General features: G+C 37.4%; 1 protein-coding gene across 4 annotated transcripts in view; it reads left to right on the forward strand.

Annotated features, from left to right (window-relative positions):
* Positions 1–719: 719 nt before the first annotated feature.
* RALY (RALY heterogeneous nuclear ribonucleoprotein) overlaps positions 720–26,551 on the forward strand; it is a 107,321-nt gene continuing 81,489 nt past the window's right edge. For 2 of the 4 annotated variants that reach the window (XM_072403689.1, XM_072403687.1), the window contains exon 1: positions 721–879. The gene's annotated coding sequence lies outside the window, so the exon portion shown is untranslated. Of the gene's footprint in view, positions 880–26,551 lie in introns of all 4 variants that reach the window. The other 2 variants (XM_072403690.1, XM_072403688.1) reach the window with 2 other exon arrangements.

Below are 26,551 nucleotides of genomic sequence, written 5' to 3' on the forward strand. Positions count from 1 at the left end.
GGGGTACTCCGCATCCTGCACAAATATTTACTAGAGCACAAGCGAGACATCTGGAGAAACTGGATCAAAAGACAAATTTCCTAGTTCTGATTTAACCAGCAATTTAAAATGCTGCAAAACGCAGCAGCCACTCAAGCTGAGTTTTTTTTATCAGTTTAATAAGATCACTTCCCCCACCGCCTCCCATTTTTTATTTTTTACCATTTAACTTTAATTGGTAAATATGGAATAATGAGCATTTTTTGGGTATTCTTCTTCATGAAGGTCTGCATGCATTGATATTCCTGGATGAAACGCGTAGTCGCAGACACACAAATGAACTCCAGTCTTAACAGGCATACAAATAGTGTTATTTTGTCTTGATTAATCATGCACAGACAGCTCACACAAGCACATCCACCTCTCTCCCCCTCCTTTTCCATCTGAAGCTCAACATTATACAGCTCCAGCTATTTAATAAGGCATCAACCGGACGTCGCCATTGCAGCAGCCAGGGATGGGGGTGGGTGCAGGGCAATGAAAATTTCTTGCCAGCTGATTATCACCCATTTAGATTATTACAAAGGATTTTATTATTAGGATGGTATGGCCTGGGCATAAAGGAATAGGTCCACTGGAGACTGAGTATTAATAGAGGGAGGTTTGTGTAATCATTCAGCCTCCCCTTGGATGTCCATAAATGGTTTGATCCGGTGGGTAGTATGCAACCTCCAGTCCCTTGATGCTGTTACTTTGTATCCAGCCTGGTAGAGCAGCTGATACATTGTATCTGAGCATCTGCCCTTTTTCCACACTTCCTCCTACCTCTTCCTCCTACCTTGCTTCTAATAACTCCCTACTTCTCTTGTGACCTTTTTACCTCTGACATTTTCTTGCTTGGTGAGTACTTTTTTCTTGTTTCAAATTCTTTATCTTTTTTTTTTCCACCCCAAGTCTTTTCTTAAGAAAATCTGCAGCTCATTTTGCTTTATTCTGTACTCTAAATCGATATTACAACTTTGAAGCTCTTGCGGTTTTATTTGTACCTCTTAACAAAGTGTGTATTTTTTTTTCCTGCCCTGATCGTTTTGGGAATATTTTTATATATTTTTTTTATAAATATTTATTTACATGTTCTTTTTTTTTGCTTTTTTATTTTTTATTATTTTTTTTTCATTACTACTTGTCTTTTTTGTTGCCTTTTTTTTTTTGCTTTTTTTAATTTTATTCTTGTCTAAGAAAATGAATTTTACTAGTTTTTGAAAATCCAGTGCTAAGTATATATTTTATTGATGACAATGTTGTGTATTATTATGTTTATTTTTTTATAATAATACGGATATTTTAGTCTATATGATATTTACATATATATTTTTATATGTACATTTTTCTATACATGATCACGTTTATTGCATCAGATTCATCTGGCAATGTCATGAGCAATGCCTTTTTCTACAGGACATTGTTCACAAGCGACCAATTCTTTAATTTATACACAACTGCCAGTTTATTTGGCCTGTGTCATTTATTCTTTGTTTCTCTCTAGATTAACCTTTGGTCTATCATAAAGGCTTGCAATGCATTACTTAGCATTAAGTTCCAGGCCTTTCTTATACACAGTGGAAGTAAAATCAATGAAGCTATTAAAAAAAAAAAAAAAAAAAGTTTTTATTAAGTCTTTTGTTCCTGTCTACACATTCCATGGAGCTACTGTTGGAAATAAATTTTGCTTTTCTAAATGAAAGTGATTTTTTTCTGTGTGCATTATTGAAATGAGTTTTTTAAAAAATGTGTTTGTTGAGTTGGAGGTTAAGGGTATTGGTTTGGTTTATTTATGTGGTTTTATGTCTTTTGGTATTATTCTTTTTAGAGGAATTTTATATCGGAGCCCCCAAAACTAGGTTTGTTGCAACAAGTTAGGTTTTAATTTTGATTGGCCACTATATGCCACTCCTCCACCTTCGTGTACTCTAGCTTATAAATGAGCCTCATTTTTGCTTATCACCTGCCATTGGTACTCCCTATGAAAATAACTTTTAAAGGGTATAATAAGGGTTCCATGTATCAATATAGCATCTATTAGCAGGAGAAAAATCTGTATATAGCAATATCTATATATTATGGTTTTGATAGTGCTACTCTGTTTAATGATATATTTTTTTTTTTATGGGTTTTTTAGGGTTTGCTCTCTCTATATATATTTTTATTATATACCTTTATATAATATATTATCTTTATATGTATTATATATTAATATATCCTTACATTTTATTTTTAATGGACTGTTTACCAGTTTTTGTAAGTGCGTTGTGTTTCATCTCATCAATATTTGCTTCTCCGGTTGTCAGAGCTTGCTAGTTCCATCCCAGTGAGGAGGTAATTGGATTTATGTTGCGCTTTTTTTGTGTCTGAGCACCAATTAAGAATGAGGGCGGCATACAGGAGAATGGGAAAGACGGCAATGGATGAGCAGGAAAAGTTCACCTTGCAATGTATATTTATAAGACATAAATAGGTAGAGGCGGCAAGCTTTTAACGCTTAGAAAATATCAGCCAGCTAAGAGACTGTGTTCGGAAGTTGCCTCGCAGTTGCAGGTCTGCCTTTGTTGCTGATTATTAGTCCATTCAGTGCAATTGGGTCACTTTGCCTCAAAGGGATTGTTCCTTGTATAAGGAGAGATCAAAAGTATATCGTTCAGTGGCAGAAATAGGCCAAACTTTAAAGAAAAAAACATAACTAGATAGCAACCATGTTCAATTTCATTGGAGTTCTTTCCTGAAGAGTAGAAAATGGAATGAGCTGAATATTGCCAGATTGGTATGATGTAGGATCTCCAAGATAACAGAGCATGGAGTCTTTAAGCTGATGTAAACCTGATTACTTAAATCTCAAATAAAGCTTAACATTGGATTGGATTGTGTCTACAAAAGTATTTATTATTTTTAAACTCCAGTTGGTATTAAAATATTATTTGGTTACCCTTCATGGAAGTCCATGTTCAGGGGTTTCCTTTTATTGAGAGACAATGCTATGTCCACTTGTGTTTTTGGGTTGCCATCCTGGCACATGGGTTTCTGATGGAGATAGAAGTGCTCAACTGCATATATAGGGTCCACCGTTATCAGAAAACCACCCTATGAAATGCCATGCAGCCATCACTGGAGTACTTATAGACGAAGTGGCAGTAAGATGCGGATATATAAAATGTGAAAAATGAATTACAAAGAGCTTTAGCGGACTAAAGGCGAAACGTTAGGGTTTGGGAGTCTATGCTTATGTGAGGATCATAAGTTGGGAGCTGCGTCTGACTTCTGGGCTGCACCAATCATCTTCGTTGATGGAGCCTTCACTACAGCAGAATTAGGCAACACATAAAAATGGCACCATCCACCTGAGAAAGGTTGTCAAAAATATTACTAGTTCTACAATTAGTGATACCTACCCACAAACAGCAAATGTATGTTCAAACTTTTATTATGCATAGCAACTTACTGTTCATGTGTTAGGGTTCATTATTGTTCATTTAAAGTGAACCCCTATCACATGTGCACTATTTAGCAAAAATTTGTGGACACCTATTCATCACAAGTTCAGGTGTTACGAGTGAAGAGTACGTTCCTGACATCTGGGCACTAACAACCCCATTGGAACAGTCCGAGTGGGGCCTTTTCTGTTCCATCATAACCATCCAGGTCTATACAGTGATGGTTTGATGTGTTTGGATCTTACACTAAGCCATCAACCCTACTGAATAATTTTAAAATAAATTAAAATGCTAATTGCATTCCTGGCTCATGAAAGCACCTTTTTAGGGCACACATTTACAAGGACACACTTCAAAATCTTGGGTGAAATCTTTTTAGAAGAGTGGAGGCTATAATAGCCACAAAGAGGGCTGCTCCATAATAATAGATAAGTGGTCAAAAATTTTTTTCAACATCAATCAACCACATTTAGTGCACCACAATGCATGTGTTTAAATGTTCATGAATTGCTGTGCATTGGCCAAAGAAGTGCAGGTAGATAATTGTATGTGCGAAGAATCATTGGTTCTTCATCCCAAATGAATAGGCTGCCTTAACCCAACACATAAAAAACCCCACCTGTGCCTAGGTGTGAATAGAGCTTAATGTACATTTAATAAAGTGGGAACCTAGTTTCCATTTTGTGTTTTCTCATTTATATAAGATATTTCTCAGCACTTTTTGTCCTAGTGACACAATGGGAAATGGGAGAAATCTATTTAAAGTAGACATTAACAGCAATCTGGCAGAAATTATTATTAAATCATTCTGCTGTTTTCCAGATGTGCCCCATGTGGTTAAATCTTTCTGTAATACTAAATGAGGCAGTTTGAAGCTATATATTACTGGGCTGTGAGTTCCCAGACCAGTCAGAAAAATGTTTGGTTCTTCCATTTTCATCATGCTTTGGGACTACCAAATTACCACTGTAGGTGGGAATTACCACTGTAGGTGACCACTGCAAGGGCTTTATTTATATATATATATATATATATATATATATATAAAGGATTATGATATTCTCTTAAAAATTCCCTGGTGGTAGTCAATTACTGCCATTGAAACAAATGAACCTGAAAGATTCTCACAAGTGAATGTCTGCTTCCCTGTTTTATAAATCAAGCTCTATCTCTCAATCAGTGTCACCTACCCCCATCAATTTTGTTACTTTGTTATATATATATAAATAGGTAATCCAGCGTGGGATAAGATAGAGTTTAACTGTAAACTTAAGGAAATCTTCTGCAGCCTAATCATGATTGGTATAACAGTTGGTGCACTTTAGGGAATGAATTGTTTATTTTCTAATATCTATTATCAGACCAGTTGTTCCTACTAATGAGCACAATTTAAAGCATGTATCAACCTGTTATTGATAGCCATTGTGGACCCTCAGTGGAGGTCTCAGCTTCTCCCATCTTTCGCACCATTGCATGATTGTGTACTCTTTTGTTGGATATTATTCTTCTTGCTATGAGGAGAACAGTAGAAAAAGTAAAACTCCATAATGATACAGCTAGGAAATCCAAAGGGGAAAGCCTTCAGTTGGTAGCCCCCAGGCAAGCAGGTGAATCAGATAACCATCACCTACCCATAACAAAAATGCATTTTTAGGAGACTGACCCCTTTATTTCTATAAAAACATTAAAATGTTATGTTTTTAAATTAGTTACACTCACCAATGTATTACTAAACAGCAAAAATTATGCCACATGCTGTGATGGAGAAGCTGGCACGGCTGCAATGAGGCACTACACAGTCCGGAGCGGCTGTTTCTGACATACTAATTATAGATGTTCATTGTAGCAGTGATATTTTAATTATTTATTTCAAAGTAAAGCACACATGCTTGTTTGTGGTTTATTAATGCAGTGTTTACTAGACTGAGCTCAAGCTGAACGTGCGTATGACAAATATGTCCTTCACATTTGCCAAATCCTGACCTTCATAATAATCGTGAAGTGGAGGAGGAGGGGAGCTGTCTGTGTTAACAATCAGAGCTTCAGAGATAAACTTAGATTGCTATGAACCCCTTCTGTCAACACGATGGATCATTAGTTCTTGGTTTTATTAAATGAATTCAAGTGTATGTAAACACCAACAGTGAGCTTATAATATTAATTCTTAGTCTGGTAAATATACAATTGGAAGCATTTTCCTATGTTGGTCTTTTAATGTAGAAAAAAAAAAAAACTGTTTATTCTGCCAGAAAACATATAAGATGGTAATTTTAGTCTTTATCACATTTCTGTTTTCTTTGCTTTGTTGTAATCTTATCAGTTACATTGCTCTATGGACAACAACACCCCCATGTTATGGAGATCAGTAAGGGTGGAGGTGTTCCGTGGTCCCAATTATAGCTGACAATTCTTCTCCTCCATCTAATAAAGTATGGAGAGTGGGCAGTGTCACTCTAGTACAGTAAGACTAGTACACAAGAACAAGTATTTTACTTCCATTTCACTTCTAATAAAATCAGTCGTTACCAATAGATCATTTGGTTTCTTGACTGGTTGTAAAGTGGGCCAATGTGTTGATCTCAAACATGTTGTGTTGTGTACAAATGATTTTACTTATCCAACCGGTCTGAAAGTTAAAAATGTTCAGGTGCCTGACCAATAGATGGAACTATATTGGTTAGTTGAATGGATATTTGGCAGCAGGTCTCCTCATGTGTACCCAAGTATGTTACTAGGAGAATCACCAAGTCAAAAGTAATCTTAGATTTGCTTTAACCTACAAAGTGTCTACATAGTGAGATGGCAAATCCATGATATCTAAAGGGAACACTTTTTGCTATACCAAAATTGTTACAAGGTAGACCATTGCCAATATCTGTAGTGTCCATTATGATACATCATTCCATAAGTATATATACTGCAGACCAGTACTTCTCAACCAGGGTTCCTTCAGAGGTTGCTAGGGGTTCCTTGAGCCATGAGCAATCTGGACCTCTCTGATCACCACTGACAATAATGGTCTTTTTGGCTGCAGGGGTAATATTCTTCCCATTGACCAGTAATGTAAAAGGCATTCTTCCTAATGACCCACATACTAATATACTGTGAGCTGTGAATATAGAAATTATATCAGGGGTTCCTTGAGATCTGAAAGTTATTTCAAGGGTTATAAAGGTTGTGAAAGGTTGCTATTGACCATAAGGTTTCTTCAAAGGTTATTAGGGGTTCGTTGAGCATGAAACAATGTCTGCCTCTCAGGTAAGTTTAAGTGGCACCATTGATCATTTTGGCTATCTGTAGGGGTGGTGTTCTTTTCCCTAGCTAGTAATGAGAGAAGCATTCCCCCCTGCTGACCACCAAGCTTATGTACTGTGAGCTGTGGATGTTCTGATCATAGAAGGGGTTCCCCTGAAGACCTGAGTTAAGGGCTCCCCCATGTTTGATAAATGCTGGTATAGAAGTTAGCACAATTGTTAAAAGCTGGATTGGTTAAAAATCTTACTCGTCTGTGTGGAAAGCATTCAGTTGTAGCAGCAAACCCTCTGTATAAACTCCACAGTAAGCATAGTGAAATGTTGCTGTTGTACATGAGTAGGTCCTTTGATGCCAGTGATGTTTTAGAATATTGATGGTTGTCAAGAATGGTGCAAAAAGGCTTTATGTTTTAGTAATAGACCTTACAATAAGCTTAATTTAGTAAGGGGTTCATTGTAATGTATACCAGCTACTGAAAAGACATTATTATCAGACATGAGCTCCAAGATTTAAGGTACACCAACCATTTCCTAAAAAAAATTAAGAACATAATTACCCAAGGAAAGAAAAGGAATACCCTTGAAGCCAAATATCCCACTTTCTAGATAGGTATAGCATTGTGTTATATTTTGTTACATACCTGTTTGGAAACCATTCTGCCCAGCCCAGCCATTCTAATCATAACTTGAAAGAGCATGTCAAACCATATGCCTTTTAGGCCAATTAGGACAATCCTGCAAAAACGAGGGCTGTAATTGTATCTTTTATCTATGAACCACATTCCAAAATTTTAGTAAAGGTATTTTCCAAGGCTGAAACATTTGGGTCTTACTAAGTGTCCATATCCATCACTCTTGATGGTCCACCATACTTGATCATGCAGATTGTATCCAGCACTTGACAACAAGAACTTAGAAAGTATAAATCTGGTTGGTGGTTGTGTAGTAATTAAAATTCTGGAGACAAATCTCTAGAATGACAAAGAAATCCTCTCTGGAACTACTAACCAGCATCTACCAACATCTTTCAGGAAAAGAACAAGGCCCAACAAAGTTTTGTCCTTGTCAAAAAAATCTTTATATTCTCTAACAAGCCCTTCTACATATGGCGATCATTACAGGTGATGAATTGCAAGCTTTTATGGGATGACTTATGGCAACCTATACAGACAGCTCTGCTTTCAGTCCTCTTGATAAATGAGACGCATTGCCTCATTAGAAGGATATTATCTATTTTTTCCATTATTTCTTTCTGGATATCCCTGCCTTTGTCTTGTCCCATTTATATCTAAACACTAAGTCAGGGAGAGTCAGATTATTACATGTGACAGTAATTAGTCACTTGGTTCTTGGAATTAGTATTGACAAGAGTGATGTCACTTGGGTCTGAAAGTCAACGTGACCTTGAGTCAGTTCACTGATCCATCATGTCGTAGGAGTTCTCACCCAACATAAAATGTCAAAGACTGCATGAAACCCTATAGGCCAAAGTGACCAGGCATTCTAGATCAATAAAATGACATCATTTCTGTCCTGCCATGCTCCTAAATCCTGAACACAACTACTACGAATATTAGAAGAGAATATTAGATAAACAATTAAAATCAAAAGCATTGAAGGGAAATGTGGAGTTCATGTTGAACTCTAACAGCGACACAAATTACTGCTGTGCTATTATCTACTTTTTTAAACTTATAGCTATAAATTATTATTATTATTATATTATATATTATAATATTATTATTAGTCTACATATCTTGCTTTAGCTTAGCAACGACCTTTTACAATCATATTATACCTACAGCTCACATTGGAAGGAGAAGGGACAGTACAAAAAGCCAATCAGTTTGTAGAAATGCCCAGGTGCTAACATGAAGAACTCTATCTGCTGCTTTCCCTTTCATTGTCCAGTCTGTAAAAGGGTTCAGCTTTCGAAAATAGGCATACAATACAATTGTGATTTGCCAACTCTAGCATTGTGCCTCTTAGAGTGGCACCAAAATTGCCTAGTTTTATGAACTCCATGCCACCTCTCTTGTTCCTGCCTGCAATTTTTAATGGTGGTACAAATCTTTCACCTGTTCTATCCCATAAGCCATCTCCAAAGTACCTCCATCTTTTGTTCATGGGACCTATAGGCCAGAATTTTCTAACACTGTTACCATTGCTGCAAAATCCAAAAACTCCTTGCTACAAATTTATAATCTGCAATCAAAAAACCCATAATGCACAATAATAATCTATGACCCTCTATTACAATATACAGCCATGGTATGAATTTAGAATATACTTTTTTCTTGCATTTTTAATTCAGTTGTTCATCAAATGCTGCTAGCATAGCTGAACAATATTAGATAAGAATTCACGATAATGCTAAACTAGAATGTAGCTGTTTGCCGGAAGTTTCACTTTAAATAAAATTGGATAATATGGTTTAAATTTAACAACCAGGACTGATATCCAGGGACTATAGTTTTCAATGGACTAATGTCAAACCCGGGGACTATTCCTGCAAATAAGTGCCAGATCATATTTCTGTTGTTGTTGTGCCGATGCTTCTCTTTGCCTATAAACCATTCTCTTTGTGCTTGAAAGGTATTACTGTAAAATTCAGCTGTATGAGCTCTAGTATTAAATTAGCTTCTGCAAAATCGCACTTACATCTGCATTACACAATAGGATAATGATTGTTGTAAATGTTTAACAGTAAAAGTTGATACCATTAAAGGATTCTTAATTAAAGAACTGCTAAACTCACAAAATGCTGTATAAAGCAATGAAAAAGGACGGCAGCTGCTGGTTAGTGCACTAGGAAAACCTCCCCTGAATATTGTAGAATAAACATCACATTTAGCAGTGGGTCTGGGTCCTTTACGAGGAGCTCTGCGGGATTGAAGTCAAATCATTCAATATTGTTCGTTGTTTCTATTTTCTGCACTGCAAACTGGATCAGAGCCATACTGTAGCCAAAAAATTGCAGCTGATCATTAGTTTAATAGGTCTCTCTGGGCCGCAAGACCTTGGACCTTGTCTTGAAGCTCTGAGAAATGGCTGTAGATAGCTATTTTCACCTTAAATGTTCTCATCCCAAAAATGTTCAAAGCTATTGTATGGAATAACCAAATGAAAAATTCTTAAATTTTTTTGACTGAACCATCCATAATGCAGCCAAAGCCAGACTAATCATCCAAACCATTCCAAAAATGGAATCCCTGCTTAATCCCTGCTCACAAAAGAAATTCTTTGCAATAAGGACTGTGTAATAAGGAAAAGACTCCTTAAGAATGTAGGATTAAAGTAGGAAAGTAATGCTGATCAGTTTTGTCTAGTCAAGGGGAGCCACATACCCTGATGCATAGAGTTTATATTAAAAGAAAAAAGATAGAAGCCTGGGTATTTGTTTGTTGTGGGAGTGTATTAGTTGTAATATACAGTACAAACAACACATCATATTTACAATGAGGTCCACCCTGCTGTGTCAGAAAGCATTGGTGTTTTTTAACCTCTTATCTAGACAAGTAGTCGCTACCGATGTTGAGAAATAGAGGGTTTGCTTGTGTTCCAACGCGTTTCGCCCCTACGGCTTCCTCAGGGGACCTGTTAGCCTGATGTCAAACTGCAGGCTGCATATTAACATTTTCTATATGAAAGATACGCAATGCAAAAGGGAATATTTCAAATATAGCCATGGATACAACATACATATATTCTTTCAACATCTTAACAAGTGGTATTCACAATAAGTGGTATTATGATGACTTGTATGTAGTAGAATTAAAAGAGTATGTCACATAATTAGAAATAAGTATATATTGCATGTATATAGGTAAATTATATTTTTTTTTACACTTTAAACTGTCCAACAGGATTTAGTTTGAAGATAAGAAGGGAACTTACATGGAATAGGCAGTAGGTAGAAGAAAAAATGTATTAAAAATGTTCTTGTGAAGTAAGCGTCTAGAAGTAAGAGATGTGTCTAGAGTATGGAGGCATCCTTAAAAATGTACTTTTAGCAAGCTCAGTAGATTGTTGATACAGGAAATATCGATTGGTCCTGTTGGAGTGAATTGGATCATGCTTTATAAAGGTTTTTTTTCACCTTCATCTGGATCAATGTGAGTATAGGTTTCTGGTAAATCAAGCAGGCTTTTTAATGTATTGAATTTGGACTTGATGTTTTTTTTGCATTCTGAATAACTATGCAGCTGTGAGTAGACAACCCCCGTACTTTTATGTTGACAAAGCCACTTCAAGGGCTAACTCATATTTTAATACGCTAAAACGTATTTTTTTTTTTACCTTGGATATAGCAAAATAATTTGCAACCTTTGCAAATTTCCAATACTATCTTTCTGGACAATATAGTGAGAATAAATAAAATACCTTTTACTAGACACAATCAGACTGGTGTTGTATTCCTGATATTACCAATGACTTTAGAACCAGAACCACATTTATGGCTTCTGGCTTTTAGAGACTTTACATCAGATATGACACACAATTAGGATTCATGCATGAAATAAGAGATCCAACACTTTACAGCTCTATCTCTCTATCATAATTTCAGACTAGGCACAATTAATTGTCTGGAACTAAGACTTCCTTTTTATTATAGAAAGGTAGAGCTTTTTCGAACATTCTTCTTTTACTGTATTTTGTGATACGTCAGAAATTTATCTAGGTGAAGTTAGGGGTAGGTGAAATAGAGATGGTCAACTTGCTCATGAAGGTGGCAGCATCTGAGAAGTATATTTCCTGAACCCTCATACTGTATACCTACATGTGCTCCCTCACAGCTCCTTGCTGCTGTAGAATATTTTTACTTTGAACTTCCAGGTATGAAGGAGCTCATGTCCTACTCCTTGTAAAGGTGCCTAAACCTAGCAGCCCCTCTGTAGGTCCAAGTACGGTCACATGACCAGACCAGTGACCTAACTGCTTTCTGTGGGTTGCCAACATACTTCATTCAAGTGTAGGCTGCAGAAGAACAAGATGCTGTAAGGTACTAAGAGGGAAATATATGGAGATCAGAAGAAGCCATTTATGGATGAACTACATGTAGCCTGCTCTGCATGACCAAGAGATCGTTTTTTGTTTTTAAAGTAAACCTGTATTTGCTGTGTTTAAATAATAATATTTAATAATTTATTAAAGCTCTGCAAGGCTGGAGAAGATAAACTATCATGGGGGAACCTGGATGATCCAGCAAACCTGGTATGAATCTGGTCCAGGATTGAAAACATTTGCCAACTAATAGCAAGTGCTTTTTAGGAAATACATTCTGAGTTTGTTGGATCATCCAGGTTCCATCATAATAGTCTATCTTCCCCAGCTTTGGGGAGCTTTAATAAATCAGAGCCAATAAGTTATTGTGTTGAATAGAAGGCAGATCCAGGAGCCTGTACACTGACTTCTATTTGTGGAGCACTCAGGGGACCCTGAATGCTGCAGTGCTTCTCTATATGATAAACCTTCTGAAGTTGATAGTTTTAGGCCAGTGGTTGTCAACCTACGAGGTATAGGGAGTCTCAACCTTGTGGTCCGACAACTCTAAAAGACTGAAGGCTATCATAGACAATAAACATCTAAGAGAAGATAGTCAGATACTGCAGACATGAAACAGGTGCGCTTGGAGAATGAAGGCAAACAGTGAAGACAGAAACGTATGATGTGATACACAAGACTGCTAGCGATCACCAACATTACAGCCTCCTTGCAAATAACTGATCCCACCACCAACTGTTGGAATTTTCACAGCAAGAACCAAAGGAGCACATGTAGCCCTCAGGACTCTAGCTACTACTGCCCAGTTGACAAAACTTTTTATTGTTTTTTCTATTCAGTACAAAGTTATCCTGAAAAGACTGACCCTTTAAGCCCAGGTATATATTATTTATCAGTCAGTCATTTTATTTTTCTGTGATGGAATAGCGTGTTTTCTGCTACTGTGTAGAGGTTTCCATGGTAGAATCTGTGTTTTCTTAGTTTCGTCCTAGCATTACTTTTTCACAATAAATGTAATAGAAGGGCAACATGTAATGGAGAAGAGCTGGCACCTAGCTCTTTGGGTGGACTGCTTACAATAAGAATACTTTAAGAAAAATTGTGTTGGGTCCACTGATCTGCATTCTTGCATAGTGACCTGAAAAATACCAAAACCAATGGTTTAGTATGATAACAAGTCAATAGTATTTTGGGTGGGAGGCCAGCAATGGAAGTCCTTGCACATTTCTCAAGGAAAGTTACAATAAAGTTGACACTCATTATATTAGAGCCATGTTTAAAAGTGCACCTGCCATAGGAAAAAATGGAAGCTGCCTTCTAATGCCATTTGCTTGGCTTTAGTATATCTTAACAGAAGGTAAGAAACCAGCACGCAATAAGTCAAAAATGTTACCATACTTTGTCCTATTGGGGCCATTCATTTCAAATTTACATTGATGCACACATGCCATGACTGTCCATGGACAACCCTACAATGCAATTATTGTGGCTCACTGCATTCCTGAAAATGTCACAAATTTTTTTTCATGCTCAAGGATGAGCTGCCAGCTCATTAAAAATGAATGGTCTGCCTTAGCGTAGCATGCCCGACACACAAAACCATGTTCTTTAACTGTGAAGGAAGACTATCAACCAAGAATATTACAGCTATAAATTACTACCAAGCATTTGGTTAATATGAGTTTTTTCACAGTTCTTCTACTGTGAGAAAATTGCTGAACTGGAGGGTCTCCACAATATAGGAATCAGGCATGTAGAAGCTTTGCTCCACAGGAGTTATATAAGATCTGGTCCATTGTAGATTTAATGGAGAATAGACCATTAAATAGTCACCAGGCATAATATTCAATGGATAGGAAGTGGTTCTAAGGCCCACTTACTAGTTAAAAATGCCACAAATTCTTTTTTTTTCCCATAGAGGTAGACTTTGCTCAGGACAAGCACAGAATATGGAGCACTTTATAAGTTCATGGAGCAACGCGTGTCTATTGAATACATCCATAATAAATACAAACAAAATAGTTTGATTTCTCAGCTGAACTTCAGGCATATATATATAGGATGCAAATTATATAGCTTTGTAATAATTATTGCAATTTAAAAGTGTGCCTTTGCCCAGGCTATTGACTTAAATTTTCATCAATCATCTATTTTCAAAGAAGGAGTATAACAAAGTCTTTTTTTTTATTGGTTCCTTTTGGGTTTATTAATTTTAAAGATCCTCCGGAATTACCAAAAAAAAAGGGCTTTTAACCAATCGCCTGGTTGTCAGGCTGCTAATATTTAACAGGTTTGTGAAATATCAAAGATGAATTGCTCCACAATAATTATAAATATAGAGATTATTGAGACTTTTTAAGTGCTTATACTGCTTAGAATATGTAAGTACATTAGTGTGCATGATTTGCGAACAGGTTTACTTTAAAACTATTTTTTTTATTGTAAGCAGTATAAGCACTTGTTTTTAATCTTCCGCAGCCTATGTACAAATCAGACAAAACCAATAACCAATACGTTTCTTTGCTGATAGGACAAAAAAGCAAATGCTTCTTTTTTAGGTCCCCATTATTACATTTGATTTTTCATCCTTTATTGAAGTAACATAGCGGCACTGCTATCTTTTTTTGGTTTTGAGGAAATATGAAGATAGCCATTGTTGACCTCTCCTTACGAGAAGTTCCCAGACTCATATTGATCCGTGTCCTTATGAGACACTCACTTGGAACAAATATACAGGAGCCCTGATTTTACCTTAAAGACTGGCTGACAATTCACAATCTCATAGCTCAGCAATGGCTGCTTCTATTTCTCCATTGGAACATTTTTTGAAAGAATTTAAAATGAAATATTAGATATTGTAATACAAATGATTGTTTTTGTGTTTCTTTGGCCTTGTCAAATCATTAGAAGTACTCACTAATAAAGTCAGTGATATTGGTGCCTGCCAACCCCACTACATATATTCCAGAGTGTCATAGGAATGGTATGCAAATGCTGACTTCACTGCAAAGTAAGTTTCTGGCATGTCCTATTCTTCTCTATGGTTGAAGTATAGGACAGTTCTTTTGAAAGAAATATAAGAAGCAGGCCAGAGTCTGAGACCTGCATAATCGGGTCCCAAGGTTTCAGGATTTTAGTTGATACCTGGACAATATGCTTTCTGCTTTCTTCTGCCCCCTCTTCCCTAATTGCTTACATGGCAGGATACAGTATATCAAGGTGGAACTGGCAACTATAGTTTGGGATCTGGGGCAAGGGTGCATTAGTATCTATGGTCCTGGTCCCAGAGCTTCCTATGAGGAAAGAGCCCACAACAAGTTCCCTTTACATGAAACCCAATCAAAATAAGATTTTAGAGCTGAAATTGTTGACTTGTATGTGAAAGTGTAGGCTTGAGGTTTGCCATCACAATACTGCCATTCAAACCAGTAAGTCATTGGACCTGATTTACTAAAGCTCTCAAGCTATCAAGGGAGAACCTGGAACTTGGAATGGATTTCTTAAAATCATTTCCTATTTGGCAAATGTTTTCAATCATTGACCAAAATGGTTCCAGTTTTTTTTTTGATCACCCGGGTTCTCCCATGATAGTCTATCTTCTCCAGTCTTGGAGAGCTTTATTAAATAAGACCCATTGACTTGGAGATTCCTGAAACCTGTACTACCTCCCTGCAATCTTTCTCCTACTCAGAGGCTAAGTAAATAGTAAAGTTAGGATAGGTATGACCACCCCAAAGTTTGCAGAAAAGGCTTTTATTTAGCACAAAATGTTGAATAAACCATGCTCAGTTTTTGTTAGGCTGAAAATATTTTCCTTTTTTTGGTAATTTTTTCAGTGAGGCCTCCAGCCATCATGAGATCACCTGGTCATAGTGTGTACTGTGATCAAATGATCTGAAACCATTTTGATGTCTTCCTGATCATCAATTTAAACTGGAGCTATCAGCGACAGTCATGATGTGAGCCCCGAGTCGTGCAAAATGTCAATTGGTAGTTCCCAATAGGAGGCCATAAAATAAACCCCATATTGTGGTACATTAATATAAAGACTTTGATTGGGAAGGGGTTAAAGCAATTGCAGTTCACATGTTTGTTCTCACAAGTAAAAATTACCCAACAATCCTAAAATAATTGAGTGTTCACTGAATAATCTCCTACTCACTGTCAAGTCTATGAAAGACAGAATATTACTGACAATTGCTAATACTTTTACTACATGAGACTAAACTGTGGCATTTTGCGATTACAGGAATTAGTCGTTCCATCTCACCACTACATATCTATTGTACAATGGCTGACATTTATAAATAATGTGATACAAACAAAGCAATCAGTTGCACAAGATTTAGGTTGGTCAATTGCAATGTTGAAAATTGCTTGCACGGCTCTAGATAAAATGCCTTTAATCTGACGGGAACTTCATTTACATATGCATACTTACTATTATAAATCAGATACAAATTTGGAACAAACCTTTGCAGCTGAAAAAAAAATAGAGAAAACAAAATCTGCAAAAATAACACTGGGAAACAATTTTGAACAAATTTTTTGTTAACTTCAATTTTTAAGCTTATTTACACTAAAATAGGTATGCTGATTATGAAAGTGCAGTTAGTTTTCATGTATCACGTCAGGTTCTTTCTCTACCGCTTATATTAATGCGATTATTGTAGCGTGAATTTGTATAGGCTATTCATTTACAAGCAAGACAATGTGGTCAGAGGTTGTGCACTGCTCTATGTAATGAATAAGCTAAATGTATTTTTTTCCTTTACGCGTATTTCCTTTTTTTCAGATCATGTCTGGCTCTGCTGTTTCTCATTGTAAGTGCCTAAACAACCCTGATTCATTTTGTTATATCTGTGGCAGTTCCACCATTCCTAGTCAAAGGGCGAACATCAGCACTTTTGTAGAGCAAGCCTATTTGGCATTCTTCAAAGTTAAACTTTGTGATCAAGATAAGTCTTGAGCCCCTCATAAGTTGTGCAAACAGTGTGTCGAGGGTTTACGGATGTGGACAAAAGGAACATGTGATAAGATGCCATTTGGTATACCTATGGTTATACTTTTGTATAGTGAAAACTTCAGGATATAACAAGAAAAATAAATGTAACCGAGTATCCTAGTTTACCATCGGCTCTACGCCCAGTGGCTCATTCAGATGAAATCCCAGTGCCGGTTTTCGTTACACTACCCTCTCTTGAAGAACATGATTATGGTGATGAACTAGGTGACAATAATGAAATTGAAGAGGACTCTGTTCATAAGGGATTTGATCAGCATGAGTTGAGTGATTTGGGACTATCGAAGAAAGCTTCAGAACTCCTGGCATCAAGACTGCGTGAGAAAAACTTACTTGACAAAGGAATGAAGGTATCGTACTTTGGAACCAGAGAAATTGCATTTCTGCAGTACTTTAGAACTGACAGTGGCTCTGTGTATTGACATAACATACCTGGTTTAATGGAGGAATTGGGAATTCCAATCTATAACTCAACTGAATGGCGACTATTCATCGATAGCTCAAAGCAGAGCCTAAAGTGTGTCCTCCTTCACAATGGCAATATATTTGGGTCAGTCCCAATTGGCCATTCAGTTTCTCTTTGTGAAGAATATGCAGACATAAAGAGAGTCATTGAGTTGTTTCTATATCACCAACACAATTGGGTCATCTGTGTTGACCTTAAAATGGTATGCTTCCTTCTTGGTCAGCAACTCGGATACACCAAGTATCCCTGTTATCTGTTCATGTGGGACAGCAGAGCTCGCGAGAGGCATTGGGTGGAAAGGAATTGGCCTCCAAGATCTGCCCTAAAACCAGGTGATCCAAACATTCTACATGAGCAACTTGTTAATAGAAAGAATATTATATTCCCACCTCTGCACATGAAACTGGGTCTGATGAAGCAGTTCGTTAAAGCTTTGCCAACTGAAGGAGACTGTTTTAAGTACCTCATTTTTGCATTTCCTAGCCTGTCATTTGAAAAAATAAAGGCCGGATGAACATTTCATCAGGAAAATGTCAGAAGTCGAAAAAAATGCTTGGTTATCATTCAAAGCCATTGTCAAGGACTTTCTTGGAAACACATGAGCAAATAATTACACAGAAATGGTCAAAAAACTCTTTGAAAGCTACAAAATGCTTGGTTGCAATATGAGCATCAAGGTGCATTTTCTGCATAGCCATCTTTCTAACTTCCCAGGAAAACCTGATGATGAGCAAGGTGAACGATTCCACCAAGATTTGAAGGCCATGGAAGGACAGTATCAGGGTAGATGGGATGTACATATGATGGCTAACTATTGTTGGAGCATCTTGCGGGATTGTCCGAACACTCCAGGAAAAGCTATGGGTGTAAATTTTTACCTTAACGGCTTACCTGAATAATTTTCAAATGCTTTACTGTAAAAAACATTCAAGTCATTATTTCATTATTTTTTCATTGTATGTAAAATTTGTATTTTTTTTTACAAAATGGTGGGTATCCTATATTGTAAAAACTGGATGTAATAGCTTAAAACTGGGGTCATTTCTGGATTTACCACCCAAAAATTAGTAAAAAACATGTGTAAGATCTAACTCAACAAAAAAATGTGTTCCCTAGTATTATTAGACATAATGGGCCTGGGTTATTACATCTCTCCGCGAATATAGAATATCTTAGAGAACCTCGGTGATCCAGCAAACCTGGAACAGATCTGGTTCAGGATCGAAACCGTTTCCAACGAATTAGGTTTGACAAAATCAATTTGAATCCAGTTTGCTGGATTACCCAGGCTCACCCATGATAGTTTATCTTCTCTAGGCTTGGAGAGCTTAATTAGGTCAGGCCCAATATACAAGCACTAAAAATGCAAAAAACTGCATTAAAAAACTAAAAAGTCTACAAACTCAGATATTACAAGAAAAGACAGAAAACTGTAATAGTCAAAGTAGCATTCATACTTCGCTGTCAGCTGTGGTCCAGTATCTTGTGACTTTAGAACAGGAATTCAAAAAGTTGACCTCCTTTCTCCTATACCCAAGTAAACAATTTTTCCGTTTTATAAGCCTATAGCAGGAATAGGAAAGAAAAACCTAAAGGTATTCAAGTCTTGCTAGTCCATTGGATAAACAATGGGCCTTGAAGGCACCAACTGTAAGCTTAATTGGTTTATAGACATAATACCTTGATGCCTAATATTGTAGAGAAAAAATCCTATGTTGACATTTTTGTCCCAAGAGAACAATTCTGTGGTCTAAATATTGTACTCCATCCAGTCTTGAAAATATATAGTTTGAAAAGCATAAAGTGGAGGAGTTCATTTGGCCTGCACAGAGCCTTGACATTAACCCTACTTAAACATTTTAGGAATAATTGGCAGAGCAATTTCAAGGATTTCTCATCCAACATCAGTACTTGACCTCACAGATACTTCTTTGGTTGACGAGCACACATTCCAACACTCCAATGTCCATTCATTTATTTTGTAATTTTTTAGGCACAAGGTACAGGACAACTCCATATTAACTCTAATAGATTAGGAATGAATGTCCAACAAGCTCAAATAGATTTATGGTCCAGAATCCACAAACCTTTACCAATAAACGTAGCTTATAAAGTGATAGCGGCATTTCAAAATGCTGAAACTTCAGAATGCAGATCAGTTGTTCCCATTTTAAACCAACTAGTGGCAAACACTTTCTGTTCTTCACACATACATATCTATGTAAGATTCTTCCAGTAGCCCCAGGCCTGTACATTTCAATAAAACAAACCCGACTTGGTTTCTCTGAAGTCCCATTTCTGCACTACATAGCTGATTTAGGAATTTAAATGTTCTGCCCCACTTAACTTCATAGCATACAGTTTTCCTGTAGAGACGTAGAATAATATGTGAAGACAGAAAGGAGAACATTACTCTGTGCAGCTAGAAATGTACAATTTAATATCTGGTAGCAACCGTCAGGACTATTTAGTGCAGTGTACAGTGGATGCACCAAAAAGTCCCTGAATATGTACCCTCCAGCCATAACTTCATGAAAAGTGTGAATCTAATTATTAACAAGACCAGATTCCCAGGTATCCCCACCTTCTGTTTGTCCACCCCTAGCTCCACAACCCGGTTTTATTATTGTTTTATATTATATGTGTTTCATACGTGTGATCTTTAATGGATGTACAATTACTCTACTTTCATATTGTTCTTTTTATGACTGTACTGTTGGAATTTACCTTTTGAAATACAAATAAAAATAGCCAATGTACCCATATCTATTACAAGACCAAAATACAAACACACCATAGTATACAATAAACTTTTTTTGGGGGGGGAGTGGGTGTGGGGGTTGGAGGGATTCATAATACCTAAAATATATATAAAATAGGTTAAAAGAAAGATATTGCTTCCCTACTTGTTTAAAGTAAATAGAAGCCCATAGCAAGGTATATTTTTTACACTATATTGTCACATACATTATAATATTAGTGATCACCCCTCCAAACTAGGTTCAGAAAGGGAATTGGCAATGCTACAGCAAAGACATTGTAGACCAATATATGCTGCCAACATTTTGGTAACAGTTTAGAGAGGACCCTTTTCTGTTCCAGCATTTCTGTGCCCCATGTACGAACCATCTCCATAAAAACATAATGGACATAGCATGCACAATGCCCCAAGACTACTGAACACCTTAAGGTTGAACAACTGTGACCCAGATCTACGCACATGACCACACAGATGTTTTCCACAGGTTTTCCTAAAATGTATAGGATTCTAGATAAAGGATTACCCTTCACTTACTTTTAGGACAATCCCTATGAGCTTGTAGAGGTCCCTGTGCCAGACTGTACCCAAGACCTCAATTTAGTTTAAACCAAACCTTGTTTGTTCCTCTTTGTGTTAAGACACAGCTCTTGGGAAGGAAAGTGAGGAAGAAAGCAGGAAGAAAAGAAGAGAGCAAGGAAGGGCAAAAAGAAGGCAAGGAAGGGCAAAAGAAGGGAAAGGAAAAGAAGGCAAGGAAGAGAAAAAGAAGGCGAGGAAAGGAAAGAGGGAAAAGAAGGCAAGGAAGGGCAACAATAAGGCGAGGGAGGGAAAAAGAAGGCAAGGAAGGGCAAAAGAAGGCGAAATAGGGAAAAAGAAGGCGAGGAAGGCAAAAGAAGGCACTGAAAAGAAAAGAAAGTATAGAAGGCAAAAGAAGGCGAGGAAAGGAAAGGAAAAGAAGGCAAGGAATTTAAGGAGGGAATGAAAATGGCAAAAGGAAGGAAAATATTAAAAAAATGAAAGGAAAGGAGAATGATAGAAGTCCTACTGAGCATTGTCTGCAAACAGTCTAAAAGCAGAAAAATAGCTAGAGCTGGGTGGTGAAGGAAGAGTTTGCAGAGAACTCCAGTTAGTTATATGTTAAAGCTAAAGCCTGGAGTAGAGTGTTTGAAACCTATTTCTTCAGAGTTCAACTTCAAGCTGTAGACAGAAAGAAAATGCATTGCAGGCAAAGACTTTGAAGCCTGGCGCTATCACGAGCCGAAATGTAGCAGCGTGCGTATGAGTCATCTTATCTTAAAATGGGCCGATGTTTGAAGTATAATACCACCTCCTTTCTAACAAACTGGATACTGCAACGTAAGGCCACAAGATCATCAACTTTATAAATAGAATGTAATAGCCATTTTATTCTTTATTCCCAAAACCTGCTTTTGAAGTAGTCGCTGTGATATACATAGTTGTGCCTGATTTCCATAAAAAGGCTCCAGTTTTGAAGACTTGTCTTTGGGAGTGTCCCAGGATTTGATCATAGATTATTTTATCTTTAAGCTCACAGTTTTTTTGTTGCGAAAATAATAGAAAACCTTACAGTTTGTACAGGAATATAATAAAGACACGCAATACAATGATTTCACTGTTCTGCCTTGCAACATGTCAGTATAAATTTCGGTCAGATTCACGCTGTCGTGGAGTGGATTTAGATTCCCTGCCACAGCCTGGCTGGTAAATACTATGCCCTGTCGGCATTCCGCAGAGAAGGACCCTTGCTCAATGCATGAAAGCAGTGGTCTCACACCCCAGTCAGACACTTGGAAATAAGCAATCAGGAAAACCAATGATCCCTGTTGACTATAGAATTGTAGCTTTTACTCAGTAAAGGGCATATCAGACCAAGGGTCCTCCTCTGTACCACGCTGGCATGAAATTTCGATGCCCCTAGCACAGGGGTCTGCAACCTGCGGCTCTTCAGCCTCCTTGTTGTGGCTCCCTTCGGCTGCCGCGGGGAGATCTCTGATGGGGGATCCCCTTCCTCCCAAGACACTGCGGAGGAGGGGGGATTCCCTATCCGGTGTTCTAATGAAAAAAATCTACCACGGGGCGTGTACAAATGGGTGTGTACAATGACATCCCCCTCCTTTGAACCCCAATTCCTCTGGCATGGGGAGATGTACAAAACCAAAAATGTAGGTGCAAGTGGGGGACACCTGTGACTAACACCCCCTAAAATTTAATTGTTAGGCTATCATCAGAACATAAAGAACTCTGCCCATCAAAAAACCCCTACCCTGTTACACATTGTTGGAGGCTTCTAGCACCTAAACCCCAATTTATCTGGAAACGGGGGTACAGGTGAAAAATTTGAGGTGCAAGTACGGGACACCTGTGGCTAACACCTCCTAAAAATTCATAAAAACTCTGCCTATCAAAAAAATCTACCCTGTTACACATTGCTGGAAGCATCTAGCATCTGAACCCCAATTTCTCTGGAACGGGGGGCAGGCGGTACAGGTGACCAAAATAGAGGTGAAAGTGGGGGACACTTATGGCTAACACCACCTACAATTGAATCGCTAAGGCATCGTCAGAAAATAAAGAACTCTGCCCATCAAAAAAATCTACCCTGTTACGTTAGAAGCCTCCAGCTAATGTAACAGGATGATACGTTAGAAGCTGGAGGCTTCTAGGGGCATAGTTCAGTGTTTAATTTATTTCAAAGTAGGCCTACACATGCACACTTGTTGTAACAGGTAAAATTAAAAAAAATATTAAAACTTTTAAAAGTTTATAAGCTGTGTTATGTTTTCCGGCTCCAGACTATTTTTCTTTAGTGGAAGAGGAGGCAAAATGGCTCTTTTGATAGTAAAGGTTGCTGACCCCTGCCCTAGCATGTACTTTTTGCATTATCAGCTAAAAGTACATTAGGACTATAAAATTAAAAAAGTTGAGCTGGGAATACGACTCATGGGAATACTCTCCATGTGATCATGGTGAGTATACGTACTTGATTGTATTTGCTGCTGGTTTGAAGGGAGGTTCCAATGAAAGGTATCAATATATATATATATTGCCATATTACTTACTGCACTGTTTAATGCTTCTTTCCTAGGCAGTTTTTGCTTCTTTGCTCTTATGCATATTCCTTTGTTCACCATATAAGAAGGTATATTTAATTATAAGGCAATATATTTATTTAGGTGTTCAATGCACACAGAAATCTGGGACCACATGGTACCCATTGAGCATCAGTAGAATTTTCTAAAAAGGTTTAGGGATCCTTTTATATACATGTTCAAGTTGCATGCTCATACAGTCCCACATTTTATACCTACAAAAGCAAAATGTGTTCCTGCTTTTGCTTTACCCCACTAATGCATACAGTAAAATGTTTGTTATTGAAAATCAATTCCTTGTGTTACTATACTAACACATGAAAAAAAAAAGGCCACATCACTTCTACATAAGTATTTCTATGGTATAATTACTTAACCACATGAAAAAACAACCTGAAGCCATAAAATCAATTTAAACATTCCTCAAACAAAATCATAAATAAGTTCTAATAATATATAAATAAAAGGTGATTGTGTAATAATTATGCAGAAACAGCAAGACCAACACTAAGATCAATCACTAGATCCCTGTAGATCGGACCCAGGTCTGACTAAGTGTACATGCTGAGAATTATTCAACACAAAGGAACATATGCAAAAAGCAATAGAAATACATACATAAATTATAAGCGGTAAAACGAGAAGTGCCGAAGTCAGCAAACAAGCCAATAGGGAGGATATTGTACAATACTTTGGGGGTTATGTACCCAAGCAAATTAACAAGAGCAGTTATACATGAATACAATAGCATCCTGTGCTTGTATGTGTGCATGGCCACCAGTGCACATATCAATTGTATTTCCTAACCCAATGTAGCCAATTGTACATTGATGTATATGCACATAGGGCATCCCAGTGTTCAAATGGCTTCCAACTATGCTATCTTCATGTTAGCTCTTCCTAGGGTTACAACACAAACCAAAAATGGCCTAAATTGCAGTTTTACCTTGTAGATGTAGCCCTCTCTGGCTGCATTCGTTTTGGTTGCCAGAAATTCAGTGTCCTTTCCAATGTTTTATTAACTGGAAGCACAACCATCCCTATATTTCCTGTCAAGACCACTAGTCCCATGAACCTGACTTAGAGGTAGTCCCCAGGTTAAGGACATCTGACATACGGACAACTCCTGAATATGAACGGGGCTTCCCTGCTTTGTCCTGTGCAGGATGGAAGTTTGATGGGGGGAGGGGCGGTTTGCATGACCTGACATAGGAAAACTTTTCTAAGCACAGCTGAGGTTGCGGGTGATCTAAAGAGCTGAGCTGATCTGTAACATCTTGTAACGCTTTAATGTCCAAGACAAACTGCAGTTGTTTCGTTTTGCATATCAAAACACAGCTTGCTCCAGAAGTTAATGAATGTCTAGGCTCCATAAAGATTTTTTTTTTTGCTTTGTTTGTGATTAACTCACAGTGAGGATTTTATACAGTAACTGATACCATGCTACCTAATAATATGTTGAGATAAACATCTGTCCTAGTTGCATGTACCTGTTCTGACTTACATACAAATTCAACTTATTAACAAACCTACAGTCCCTATCTGGTATGTAACCCGGGGACTATCTGTATATTGCCATGCGCTGAATAAAGGCAGACATATTCCAGCTTGTGTTACAACCATGACTCCCTCCATAGACATAGTGCAGTAGTGGATGTAGACAGTAGGGACCTGATCATACACATTGGGCATTACAGTGTGCCATTTTTATGGCAACCCGTAAGCTGGAAACCATTTCACAACACTCCAAAAATCATACCTATATAGGGTTACCCTGTAGTACAACACTGCTGCAGGAATGAATATGTTTCTGCATTGGACAATGAAACCCCAAACTTATAGGAGATAAATAAAACAGCTAATCTGAGAACTAGTTTTTAATATTACACAGTATTCACATTTGAAAATGACTAGTTAGACAATCTACGGTTACAAGATATCACATTTTTATTTCAGGCACGTTATAACACAACTGGCATAAATTCTGATGATGTAGTGCACATTCCATGGAGAATTCAACAGATAAAAGATGCCAGTGGATAGTTGCATATAGGCGCATATTATATTCCCCCAAAGATGCATTTTCCTTGTTTGCACTCTGGATAAATCAGGATTATTGTGTTGCTGTATTGTGTACACTGTGCACATATATCAGATCTGCAGCACAGTGTCCATGGAAACATGACAACTTTTTAACCCTAATTAGATGACATTCAGTTTAGTGTATATCAAACAAATGAATATTTTTTCCCTTCTACTTTGTAGCATTGTGTTTCCCAACCTTTCTAACATGGGGGAACCCTTGATCCACAGCTCACTGTACATTGGTGTGGCGATCAGTGGGAAGAATGTCACCCTTACAGATAGCCAAAATGATCATTGGTGTCACCTAAACTGACCTGAGAGGCACAAATTGCTCAAGAAACACCTAGAAACCTCTGGAGGAACCTTTGGATTCCATGGAATCCTGGTTGAGAAACATTGCTTTGTATCACCTCTGTACAGCTGATATTCTGCAGATTGTTTGGCATTTTTAGGACAGGTTTCCAGATGGTGATAACACTGTATGTTGAAACATCTACTTGTTGTTCCTATGAGAAGCTTATGTAATAAGATGGCAACAGAGGAACAAAACTTGGAAACTGGGCAGAGCATTGTCACCCCATAATAAAAAGCAGATAAGGACCCATAAAAAAAAGTCAGGAAATCTTGTATTTTAATAAAGGCTGCAAATCTAAAATACTGAAATGACTTAAAATTGTAGAAGCATGTTAAAGCTTCTATGAAATGTTAGGGATTGATTTACATACATTTTAGGGCTTTTGATGATGCAAGGTCTTTTATTTTTGTGAATTTATTATGGTTGAACTCAATGCACGTTACATGGTGAAGTAGTCCAAGGCCTGTTCTGTAATGAATGATGGAGGTAGTCCAAAAAATAGTTTGCAAGAAAACTATATAAACATGAAATTTTAAGTTCACATTTGCAATTACTGTTATGCAGAACAATCGTTTGTGATCATCTTGGGTGACCATTTAGAAATTATGGCTATTAATATTATTACACAGTATTTATATAGCGCCATCATATTACGCAGCTCTGTACAAAGTTGATCGTTGTGTCACTAACTGTCCCTCAAAGGAGCTCACAATCTAATGTCCCTACCATAGTCATATGTCATTAATGTAGTCTAAGGTCATGTATTTTGGCATGTGGGAGAAAACCCACGCAGACACGGGGAGAACCTGCAAACTCCACGCAGATAGTGTCCTGGGCGAGATTCAAACCTAGGACCTAGCGCTGCAAAGGGAAGAGTGCTACCTCTGAGCCACCATACTGCCTTGGCTACAGACCAAGCAGCCTGTTTTGTTTTACGAAAGGTGATGGGCACCAGCATAAGGCATCCACTGCATTGTTTTACCAAAGTACATTTGTGGTTGGTCATTGCTTATCCAATGGTGGATCACTAAT

The sequence above is a fragment of the Pyxicephalus adspersus genome, chromosome 3 (genome assembly GCF_032062135.1).
Source record: "Pyxicephalus adspersus chromosome 3, UCB_Pads_2.0, whole genome shotgun sequence".
Lineage (NCBI taxonomy): Eukaryota > Metazoa > Chordata > Amphibia > Anura > Pyxicephalidae > Pyxicephalus > Pyxicephalus adspersus.